Source organism: Poecilia reticulata, chromosome 2 (genome assembly GCF_904066995.2).
Source record: "Poecilia reticulata chromosome 2, P_reticulata-male-v2, whole genome shotgun sequence".
In the NCBI taxonomy this organism is placed as follows: Eukaryota; Metazoa; Chordata; class Actinopteri; order Cyprinodontiformes; family Poeciliidae; genus Poecilia; species Poecilia reticulata.
This window is the reverse complement of record NC_088831.1, coordinates 519,456-530,255: the sequence shown is the minus strand read 5'-3', so window position 1 is coordinate 530,255 and position 10,800 is coordinate 519,456. Positions and strand designations below refer to the sequence as shown.

At 36.4% G+C, this 10,800-nt stretch overlaps 1 long non-coding RNA gene across 1 annotated transcript; it reads right to left on the bottom strand.

Annotated features, from left to right (window-relative positions):
* Nucleotides 1-1,783: 1,783 nt before the first annotated feature.
* Nucleotides 1,784-9,619, bottom strand: LOC103477277 (uncharacterized). Its single transcript, XR_014090454.1, has 2 exons — nt 9,226-9,619; nt 1,784-6,007 (listed from the first exon to the last, which is right to left on the bottom strand). It is a non-coding gene; the product is annotated as an uncharacterized LOC103477277 (long non-coding RNA).
* Between the last annotated feature and the right edge of the window lie 1,181 nt (nt 9,620-10,800).

Sequence of the window (10,800 nt, the reverse complement as noted above, 5' to 3'; positions counted from 1 at the left end):
CAGGGCGAGGACGGGATCACGGAGCGGGCTTGGGGGCGAGAATGCGGTTTGCTCGATCTATCTCAGGATGGGAAGGAAGCGTGTCTAAACGGAAGACTTAAGTCAAAAGCTGAGAAAAAAACGAGGATGGCCGGGGACCTTCTATATCTTCTGGTAAGCCGACAATGCGAATGTTTTGGCGCCTGCTGCGCCCCTCCAGATCCACCACTTTAGCTCTCAGCGTCTCATTTTCTTTTTGAAGATTAGCACACACCTTCTCTACCTGCAGCAAACGCACAACAGAAGCAGTTGCATTATCTTCCAAAGAGCAAATACGCTGACCGTGATCCGTCATAGTAGCATTGATGCTGTCCAGTGTGGAGTTCAGAGACTCAATAGACAACTAGAACTCCGTAGACAGGGCCTCTTTATGACTGCTAAAGAGGCCCTGTCTCTGTAGCAGACTAATGTCCGCGATTGTCATGCTAGCAGCAGGGGGCGACTCTTCTTTTACACGTTCAGAGGATTTTCCTTTGGTCTTGGACATGACAAAGTAAGTTTATGAATAAAATAAAAACCGCCTCAGGCACACAGTTTGTAGAATAATAAAACATCATGTTGATGAACCAACTACAAGATTTTGTTCTGCACTTTAAAATATCCACAAAGTTCAGTTTTCGGAGATAAATACAGAAATTCAATATTAATAATGGTAAATATTTCTACAGGTTACATTTTGAACCTGCTTTTTTCAGACTGAATAACAGAAAAAAACAAAGGATAAACAGACAAAAGGATAATAAACAGGTCAACATGGATTGACTGTTTTTGGTACGCATGCAAATGCTATAAAACGTGGTGGCAGTGTCATTTTGTGGAAATGCTCTTCCTTCTATTACTTAGACTTTTTATTCTCAAAAAATATTTTCCATATATTCTACATTTTATTGTGTTGTTTGAAATAAATCCCCAATAGACCAAAAGAAAATGTTGAAAAGATGCTAGGAACTCTATCCTGATTGTCTTTTTATTAAATTTTATGTAAAATGGGTTTTAACACTAATTTAGTCAGAAATGTTGATAACCAAAAGCAAACTATCAAACCTAGAAAGTTTGAAAAGATAAAGTAGCAAAAACATAATTCTACTGTTTTGCCCTCTTTCTGCCTGACTGGGTGGAGTTGAACCAGATCTCAACTTCCATTAGCCTCAATGTAAAATTATTTCACGTCATTTATTTTCTTTAGTTGCCAATAAGCTGCATTTGAAACATGTTCAATTCAGGGAATTTGGATGAGTAATTGTTCCTTTAATGCTTCAGATGAGCAGAAAGTGAAGGAAGCACCATTGACAAGAAAACAGCTTTGCTAAAATTTCTCACTGATTAACGTTAATCCTGTTTGTTTTCCAAGACGTTCCTCAGAAATATTTGTGAAGCATTTGAAGACAGATTACGCATTTCATCTGTTTCCCAAGTATTCATTTCTTTCTGTATTATCAAACACATTTGCACCCCGGTTATTCCTGAAGCAGTATCGTTACCATGGTTTTTTTCGGTTGCTTTCTGATTGATCCATTAATGAAAGCTCATGTTAAATTTTGTGAAGAAGTCAAGTTTTGTTAAATGACATGGCTCTAAATAGAGAGCGAATGAAGGTAGAACAATAGTGGATCGATGACTTAAATAGAAACATGAGGAGGAGAAATAAATGAAAACTAGAAACAAACTGTTAAGAATAGAAATCCCGATCGATGAATCATAATTTGATTTGACACACGAAGCATAAAATCAGCCAAGAAAAGCATTCAGACTTTACTTACTTTATTCACTTTCAGCGCTGAAAGGAGACGCTTTTACCATTACATTTGAGAAGAGTTTCTAAAAAAGTCTGAGGAGAAGGAGGAGGGTAGCTGATTATATGGACTGAAGACACTCCCTGAAATCACACCATGTCTCTGTGTCCTGATAAGTTTCTGTTTCTCTAAGGAATGAGCCTCAGCGTCTAACAGAATCAAAAATGTAACTCTTTGTCTAACAGCGTGTGACTCTTTCTCGACCTGGTAAAGCGTCTCAACATTCCCCCAAAAAGGAGAAGACAAACCCTAGAGTAGACACTGTCCCTTCCGGAAAACATCCCCCGAGGCTTTTACAGATGTCGATATACATCATTTCAAGCATTGATGTCGTCTTTCATTCATGTCATGTCATTTCATTTCATTTTTTGGGGGTATTAGCTCAGGTCAATGCTATGCCATAGAAGGTTAAAGAACTGTAAAAGAGCAAAATCTGAAAATATTTTCCGTTTCTTTTTAAATAAAAGTTAAAAGAGATAATGTTACATTTAATGACACATTAAATGGTTAAAAGTTATATTGAGGGAATTGTTAGAATGCACTGAGATGCAAATTGAATCAAATGTCAAGATATTATTTCAAAACTTAATAAAATGCCAAAGGAATAAAGTGTTGGGTCAATAAAAAATAACATTTTATTCATTTTATTTATTCAAATTAATAAAATGTAAATGAGTAAGAGTTACTAAAATGTAAAATCAATAAAATGTTAGGTAATATGCAAGATTTAATAAACCCAAAATGAATGAAGCAATGAATAAATGTGAGGTAGTACTTAAAATAGAAAATCCAGACAACGAATGTTAAGATACTACTTCTGAAGTTAAAAAGTCATGAATCAATGAAATGTTAAGATAATGGTGAAGAAGTTAATACGCTATGAAAGGATGCAAAGTTAACAGATGAAAAGAAATGTTAAGGGCACAGAACATAAAACGAGCACATTTTGAATTTTCAAACCAATGAAGTAAATTAGCATTACATGCAGTACAATCGAAATCTAATGATATTATGAAACTAACATTATTAAAGGTTTAAAATTCCGTATAAGTAAAATGTAATGATACTGGTAAAATCAAATGCAGTAAGATTGAATTGTAATGAGATCAATAAAATCGAATCAGATCAGTCTTTGTTACAGCAAAACCTATCAATGTCAAATCAGTTTCTGCGTGTGTCCAGATGCAGAGGCGGCGCAGGCCAATGGGAAACCCCGACAGGCCCGCGAGGCTTCAGTGTGACGTTTCAGTTGTAAATTGGTCCAGCAATCGTGGAAGGCGCCCACAGACTCACATCCCAGCACACCCAGAAAGGATTGGACTTTATTCTGCAACACAAAAAAACACAACAAAAAGCGAAATCAAGAAAAAAATTATATTTTTGTCACTAGATACTAGTACTGCCCTTAAACTCTGGAAAGCTGGAGTTCCACAGTCGTCTTTTGGTTCTGGGAAACCATCTGATAGGCAGGTGGGGTTCTATCGGTACTGCTGCTCTTCTCTATGTTGGAGGTGATGCACTGAACAGCCAAGGACCTCAGGCAGGAAACGGCAGCATCCACAGGTGATGAGGAGAGCAAGGAAGATTCTTTAAGATTGGCCATCATCCGATTAATAAACAATGTTCTTTTCTTTTTTTTAAAGGCTGCTCCTTGAAGCTGAAGATCAGGTTGTTGGTTTTTTTTTCATATTAAGCCAATAGAGCATCAATATATCAATAGCATGTGTTATTTAAGTTCTCCTCTTAATAATAGTTAAAGAAATTCTTAAATTAAGTAACACATTTCAGCCTTCAAAAATAGCATTGCTTGTTTTAAGTGTTGCCATATTCATAGGATCAGACAAAATCAGAAACCAAACAAAAAATCATGTAAAGGATCAGATTATGAAATGAATGTGCAAAACTGCCTGTAGTCATGTTTTATCAAAGGAATATCATTTGAAATGTACGTATATATGAATTATCTCTAATAGAAACTTTACCAGAAATCTTAAACCATATATAAATCTTTGCTTTTGTTATTGTAATTAAATTCAATCAAATAGTCCTCATTTAACAAGAAGTAACCCGCTATACTAAAGGCTTGTTAAGTATCATCAATAGTGTGAAACGCTAATAATATGTGTTAAATTAAGATCCCTTGTAATATATTCCATTCATGTTATAAAAGACAACCCTATTATATCTCAAACCAAAAACTGTAAATTATGATTATGAGAGATGTTTAGACATTACCTTGAATCAATAATTACACATAGAACTAGTTTTAGTTTTATTCTGTCAATCTGTTTGACCTGCTTCCCAATTTAGACCAATTTAATTTGAATCTTCGTGTTTTTCTTTTCATTTTAAAACCTCATATGATTAGCCTGTTTTATTTTTTACAAGAGTAAAGTTAACACTGTCACTCCATATTTAACTGACTTATTCTAATTATGATTTTAAATCCCAAAGTTCAGCAATTTTAACCTTTGAAAAATTGGTTCTTTTGAAACCCTTCTATAAAATATTTATTTAACGGAATTACCCTCTTTTGTAGTGTTTATCATATTTATCTGTTTATCAGGTCGCCAGTCTGTCGCAGGTCAACACAGAGACACACAGGGCAAACAACCATGCACACACACACACACACGCACACACACACACACACACACACACACACACTCACACCTAGGGGCAATTTAGACAGACCAATTAACTTGACAGTCATGTTTTGGGACTGTGGGAGGAAACCGGAGAACCCGGAGAAAACCCACCATGCACAGGGAGAACATGCAAACTCCATGCAGAAAGACCGGGGCTGGGAATCGAACCCAGAACCTTCTTGCTGCAAGGCAACAGCTGCGCCACTGTGCAGCCCCCACTCAAATCATTTAGCCCAAATTTTCTTTCATTGCTAACTATAACAGTTGGATTTAATTTAAACTGGGTGTTTACACCTCAGTGAAAGAATTGAATAGTTGATTGAAAATATGTTCAGTAAACCCATAATTTGGTTCAGTATTTTTCCGAAGAGTAGATTTTCCTAAGATTTGAAATGGATTCAAATAAACTTAAATCATAACTTGAGATTCTAGTCCTTATATTTGTAGCTACTGTAATTTGAGCCAACTATAACTTAAACTATCCTCTTTTGTATTAGAAGTGTGGCTGGTTGTGCTTTTGTAAATCAGGAAATTAACATATTTTACCGTACTTTTATCCTTTTTCAATCGTTGTCATGCTGGAGGAGACAAACCCATTAGCCAAGTGTTGGACAATCAGTTATAATCATTCAGGCAAACAAAATATTTCTGTAACCTGCAGAGAGTTCTAACACCCTGCTGCATCGGGCCTTCACTTGTGCCGTTAAACTTATCCTGGGGGTCAGATAGCAGAGGTCAGAATGCAAAGGCAGTGACAAAACAAAAGGCAGTGACCATGAATGTGCTGTAAATTAACTAAGGTGAGAAGAAATGGCATCACACAATGCAATAATTCAAGAAAAACCATTAAAAACTACCAAGTTCTGTTGGCAGCCATTTTGTCTCCAACCTGTAGACTGGGCCCCGGAGCCTAGGTCACATGACCAGAGGCGAAGAACCCAGGACCAATCATGGCAACAGACAAGCAGGACCGCCTCTGAGTCTCAGGATGACTTTACATGTGATGTTCCATTTGTCCCATCAGAAGCTGTCCAGGGCAGCATTCAGTCCCGCTGTGCAGAAAAATCTGGACAAAGTGTGTGGCCCCCCTTGACAGAGCGAGGGAGAGACGGAGAGATACAGCATGTCATTGTTTTCAAATCTCCGTATCACGTCGGGTAGAATCCGGTGGTCTTTTCTGCCATAGGAGACCCTCAGAAATGACGCCTGGGTCTCGTCCTTTAGCCAGGTGTTTCCTCAAGGATCAGATCCTGTAAACTGCAATCCGTCCTCATGTGACAACAGGAAAAATCAATCCAACCTCACTGACCTCTGTAGAACCTGTAGGAATCGTCCACTAGGTCTTTGCCCTCAAACAGCAGTCCAGCAGAAGATGGTACAATTCATATGTGTAGAAAGTGCAAATGTCCAAGTCAGCGTGGCTAAGAACAGCGAAGGCTTTTCTCCTCACCTCCTCGCACGGCCCTGAACCCGCAAAATCCGGCCCCCACGGTCCACATGGTCCCCGTCAGACCACAGGAAGCAGCTCTGCTAGAGTACAACACAAAGTAAATTAAGAAAATAGAAATGTATGCCACCTTTTGCCCACATAATTATAAATTAAATGTCTTTTCTGTAGCTTGTGATGTAGAGAAGAGTTGCCTCTCTTTTTTTTGTTTCTTTTTCTTGTTTCAGCCAGGCTCAGGGTCACTGGAGCGGCTCAGATAACGTCCACTACCTCAGTCCCTGAGCGCTGAAGAAAAGATCAAATAGAAATGCATTAAGGTGATTCATCCTCAGGTGTTTCAGAATTAACCGATTGTGGAATCAACTCCTCTCAAAAGTTAAATCTAAGAAATTATTAAAATGTAAACAAAATGTAGTATTTCCAGCTTCATACACTTTTCAGAAATTGGTTATTCAAATGCATATGTAAAATAATTTATTTAATAGTGTCCAATTTTACACAAAAGCATCCTTGTGAAATTGCTACGCCTTAAGACAACCAGTTAAATTTCCTTAATAATTTAGGTCAAAAAGAAAACTGTAATCCAATATTCGTTATACTATTAATGAAAATATTACCATTATCCTGATATTTTTCAAAACAGCTGAGTATTGTATTTATGTATTGTTTTTTTTGTTTTTTTTAATTTAACAAATTGTTCACTTTTATCAGAATTTTTCTCCATGTCCCTTTAGGGGCTCCATAGAATTGTATACTTTTAACCAACATTTTCTCAATGATAACAATTACATCCAACTGTAACTTTAAACAATTAAAATTAGAGGTGATGCAGGAAACTCATCAATATGCAAATAAACATGGCATAGATATTGATTGAAGCTATTAAATTTTAAATGACCAATTTTAATTTAGTAAGAGCTTCTATATAACTCTGTATTTCAGTCATGCAGGAAGGGACAGTATAAGAGCTCAGTGAATAACTTACAATGTACCAATGTCAAATGAATAAATTCATAATTATCCGTTTCTATAAACCGACTAGGAACTAGAGTCTATTTCTTCTCCACCCCCTGTTGATATAATTAAAAAGTTTGAAAGCAATTTTTCATTTGTTGTTACTATTCTCCAAACTAAAATATTACAGGGTGTGTTACATGTTTTCCAAGTCTTCTGCCTAGAATTGAAAGTAGACTGAGATGTTTTAGATTTAAAGTTTTATCAGAAATGTTTTATGTGTATAATTTATCATTTCCTCCTTTTGTTTTCTTATGTAAATAGAAAGCAAACGTTTCTGACAACATTTCTATTGTTATCAGAAATATTTTTCAGAGATTCTTTTTCTGTACATATTTCAAAAATGTCCAACTGAAACTGTACTGCAAAGGCCAAAAGTTTTATTATTTTAAAGAGTTCATATCAAAATTTGGATTGCTTTCCTAAAAGGGAGTGTCAATGTTCTGTTTGAACCGACAAACGAAAAAATTATCAATTTAGGCAGAGGAGCAAAAAATGTAGACAAAGATTATGCAGTACTGTAAGATGTCATTGCGTTTCAAATCAAATGTTTTGTTGGACTCGAATTTATGTATCAATTCAATCAAAATTTAAGGCACACAAATGTGAGCCAGTTGTTGTCCAATCAGTTTGTTTTTACATAATCAATCATATCCACTTTAAAAGTTTCATCATGTCCAATTTGTGCCTTTCTACAAAGACATGCATGTGTTTCGAAAGCAGCAGTTAGTTCAGTTAGTAAGTTAGTTAGTTTGTTATTAGAGAAAAATAAATAAATAAAAACAACGATAAATATTAAATGAAAATAAAATAAAAAATGTCAAACTAAATGAAACAGTCTTGTAATAAATGCTGTCTGGTTTTAAACCAAAGCTGAAATGTGATTACTCCTTTTCAAACATATTATTTCCCACTTTGAAGTAAGGTAACCGAATTATCTAGATTTAGAATTATTAATTGTCTTTGAGACAAGAATATGTTGTAACCAATGTAATGAACCATTATTGAATCTGGAGCTGATTCATAATCACCCTTTGAATCAAACACAAACTCATATTTATTTACCAATTCTGTTCCCTCTTTAGACATTTTAATGTGACCAAGTTTCAAATGAAAAGAAATCCTGTTTTTGATAAGATGATAAGAGAGAAAAAATTTGATTAGTCCGTGATAAAGTTCAAGTCTGCTATGAACCTCAATTTTTCAAGTTTCATTAAGTTTAAATTTTAACCCTTCTACAGCTAAGCTGAGTTTCAAAAACTTCAACACATCAGATGTCACTTCATCTGTTTACCATTTTACCTGTTATGTAATTTCATTCATTCTACATACAGTTACTTTTACCACATGTGAAAATAGTGGATTGTGCAGGATTAGTTTGAATACCGTCTTACAAAGGCTGCAGGAGAGACTGTCTGTTATCAGGGAGGAACCATAAATTAACTCTGGCACACAGGCTGTGTCTACAACGAGCAGCGAAGGACACATCTCAGGTCATCTCCCACAGAGAAACACTAAAACTTAAAGAAAACAAATTAACAAAACATAATACTTTCATTACTTGCAATTTAATAAGTAGAATACAATTTAGTTAAAATTAACATGACTTGAAGTAGTTTAATTTGTAATTTTATAGTAGCAGCACTGGTATTGTCTAAATCAGACTACATTTGTAACACTAAGTTAGTCAAACATATAATCAATACTAGTATGATATGAATTAGAAAATGCCTAGAATAAATGTGTTTCTATTGAAAACTTTTATCTAAGAGGATGCAGAAGTTCTGAACCACTTTGCAATTCCAATGCGGCCAGTCAAGGTTTTGCCTTCCTTCTGTGACTGAAATCGACGATCAACAGTTTAATTCTACTCTTTTGTCTTATGATGGACACTTATCACCGCTTTTGTGTCTCTTTAAGTGTCGCAGATCGACTATCTCATTCCGAGGGCAGTACTCCTCGAGGATAAAACTGACAAAACCTAGCCTTTACCTTCCCCGCATTCGGTAGAAGGCTGGGGCAGCCAGTCCCCACTGCCGGTTCCAGTCCGAGCCGAACAACCTTTACACCTAAATCTTCACACCTAAAACTATTTTATTTCTTCACACCTAAAAACTACTTAGTTCCTTCACACCTAATCTACTTTTTTCTTGTCTATATCTGAACGGTTAAACATGCAGACAGACCATTGAAACGCAATATGAACGACATATAACTGAAATGTAAATGTATACAGACCTGAGAAACAGTACAATGGTGTATATGAAGGAACAAGTGTCCTTACCTTTCATGTGGGCCCCACACCAGAGTACTGTTGGCAGCAGTACTGTTCCAGAAAGTCTGCGCCTGAACGGCCAGTCCAATCTCCGCTCATGTGTCAACACAAAACCATCCTCTGCTACCAACTGTTAAGAATAGAAATCCCGATCGATGAATCATAATTTGTATTGACACATGGAGCATAAAATCAGCCAAGAAAAGCATTCAGACTTTACTTATTTTATTCACTTTCAGCACTGAAAGGAGACGCTTTTACCACTACATTCAAGAAGAGTTTCTAAAAACGTCTGCAGTGTCTGAGGAGAAGGAGGAGGGTAGCTGATTATATGGACTGAAGACACTCCCTGAAAGTTTCTGTTTCTCTGAGGAATGAGCCTCAGTGTCTGACATATTTTTACTATGGGCCCTTTGTTTAACAGCATGCGACTCTTTCTCGACCTGTTAAGCGTCTCAACAAAACCAAAAAACGAGAAAAGTAGCTGAGTTTCCATCACAAAGTGCACAAAATTAATGTAGAAAAAAAAACACAATTTCACTACTGTGCCGTTTCCATTAAATAAGAAAACTACTTCAAATCACATGAATAAGTTTGTTCACAGAAAAAGTTACTAAAATGACATGATCCTCCAATTACTTCCTGTTTTCTTCTTCTTCATGGTTTGCTTCAAGGCAACATTCAGTTGTCGATCATGTGACTCATGTGATGCAAAATAAAGTGTCTCCATTGCAGTTTTTGCAAAATATATCAATTCTGATATGGCCAAAAAAAACAACCTCATCCCAGCAGCAAAACTTCTTATCAAAAGCCGAACATTTTTCGGAAATTGCCGTTTCCGTTTACTGAGACCAGGATGAGGAAACAGAAGAATCTCAGCATTCACTGAAATACAGACGTGGAGTGAAAGAGTCAGGGATCAGCAAAACGCATAGCTGGTGTGACTGAGTAGCTGATGGAGGATAATTGATGAACAATAGTGAAACAAACTGAGAGTATATATGACAGGTTAATCAAGCCTACATATCAACAATCCAGTGGCAGAAAGTTACACCGGGACAATTCAAAGGAATGTTCCAGAATCAACCTGGAATACTGTGGAAGAACTCTTCCAGTTTAGAAGTTGTATCAACTCCAAGAGGTCCTGACTGCCAGCTGCTTTTCCTTTTCTACTTTAAGCCTCTAGTGTTTTTCTTGCCTTTTACGTTTCTTGTTATTAAAGCTGCTGTTTTCTTTTTGATCACTACATCAGTCATTCCTGCTGCCAACAGTTTATTAGCCAGGATCTGGAAGTCCCAGTGGATCTTAGACTGTCGTTCTCCTCCACTTTGAAGAAGTCTCCAATTATATTTTTGACTTCAAACCTCTTTACAAATATTGCTGAACGCTTTCAGCCTGGTTACGACACCAAGTGTCTCTGGGGGATCTTTGTATGGCCTGTCCCTCACATCCCTCACATGAGGTTTTAACAGACATATTGTCTGCAGATTTATACAGGGGTCAGCAGTAATATATTATTCCCTTCCTTTGATTTCACATGTCAGTTCCAACCATAACTTTGTTCCTTCTGTTTAAGAACAAAGT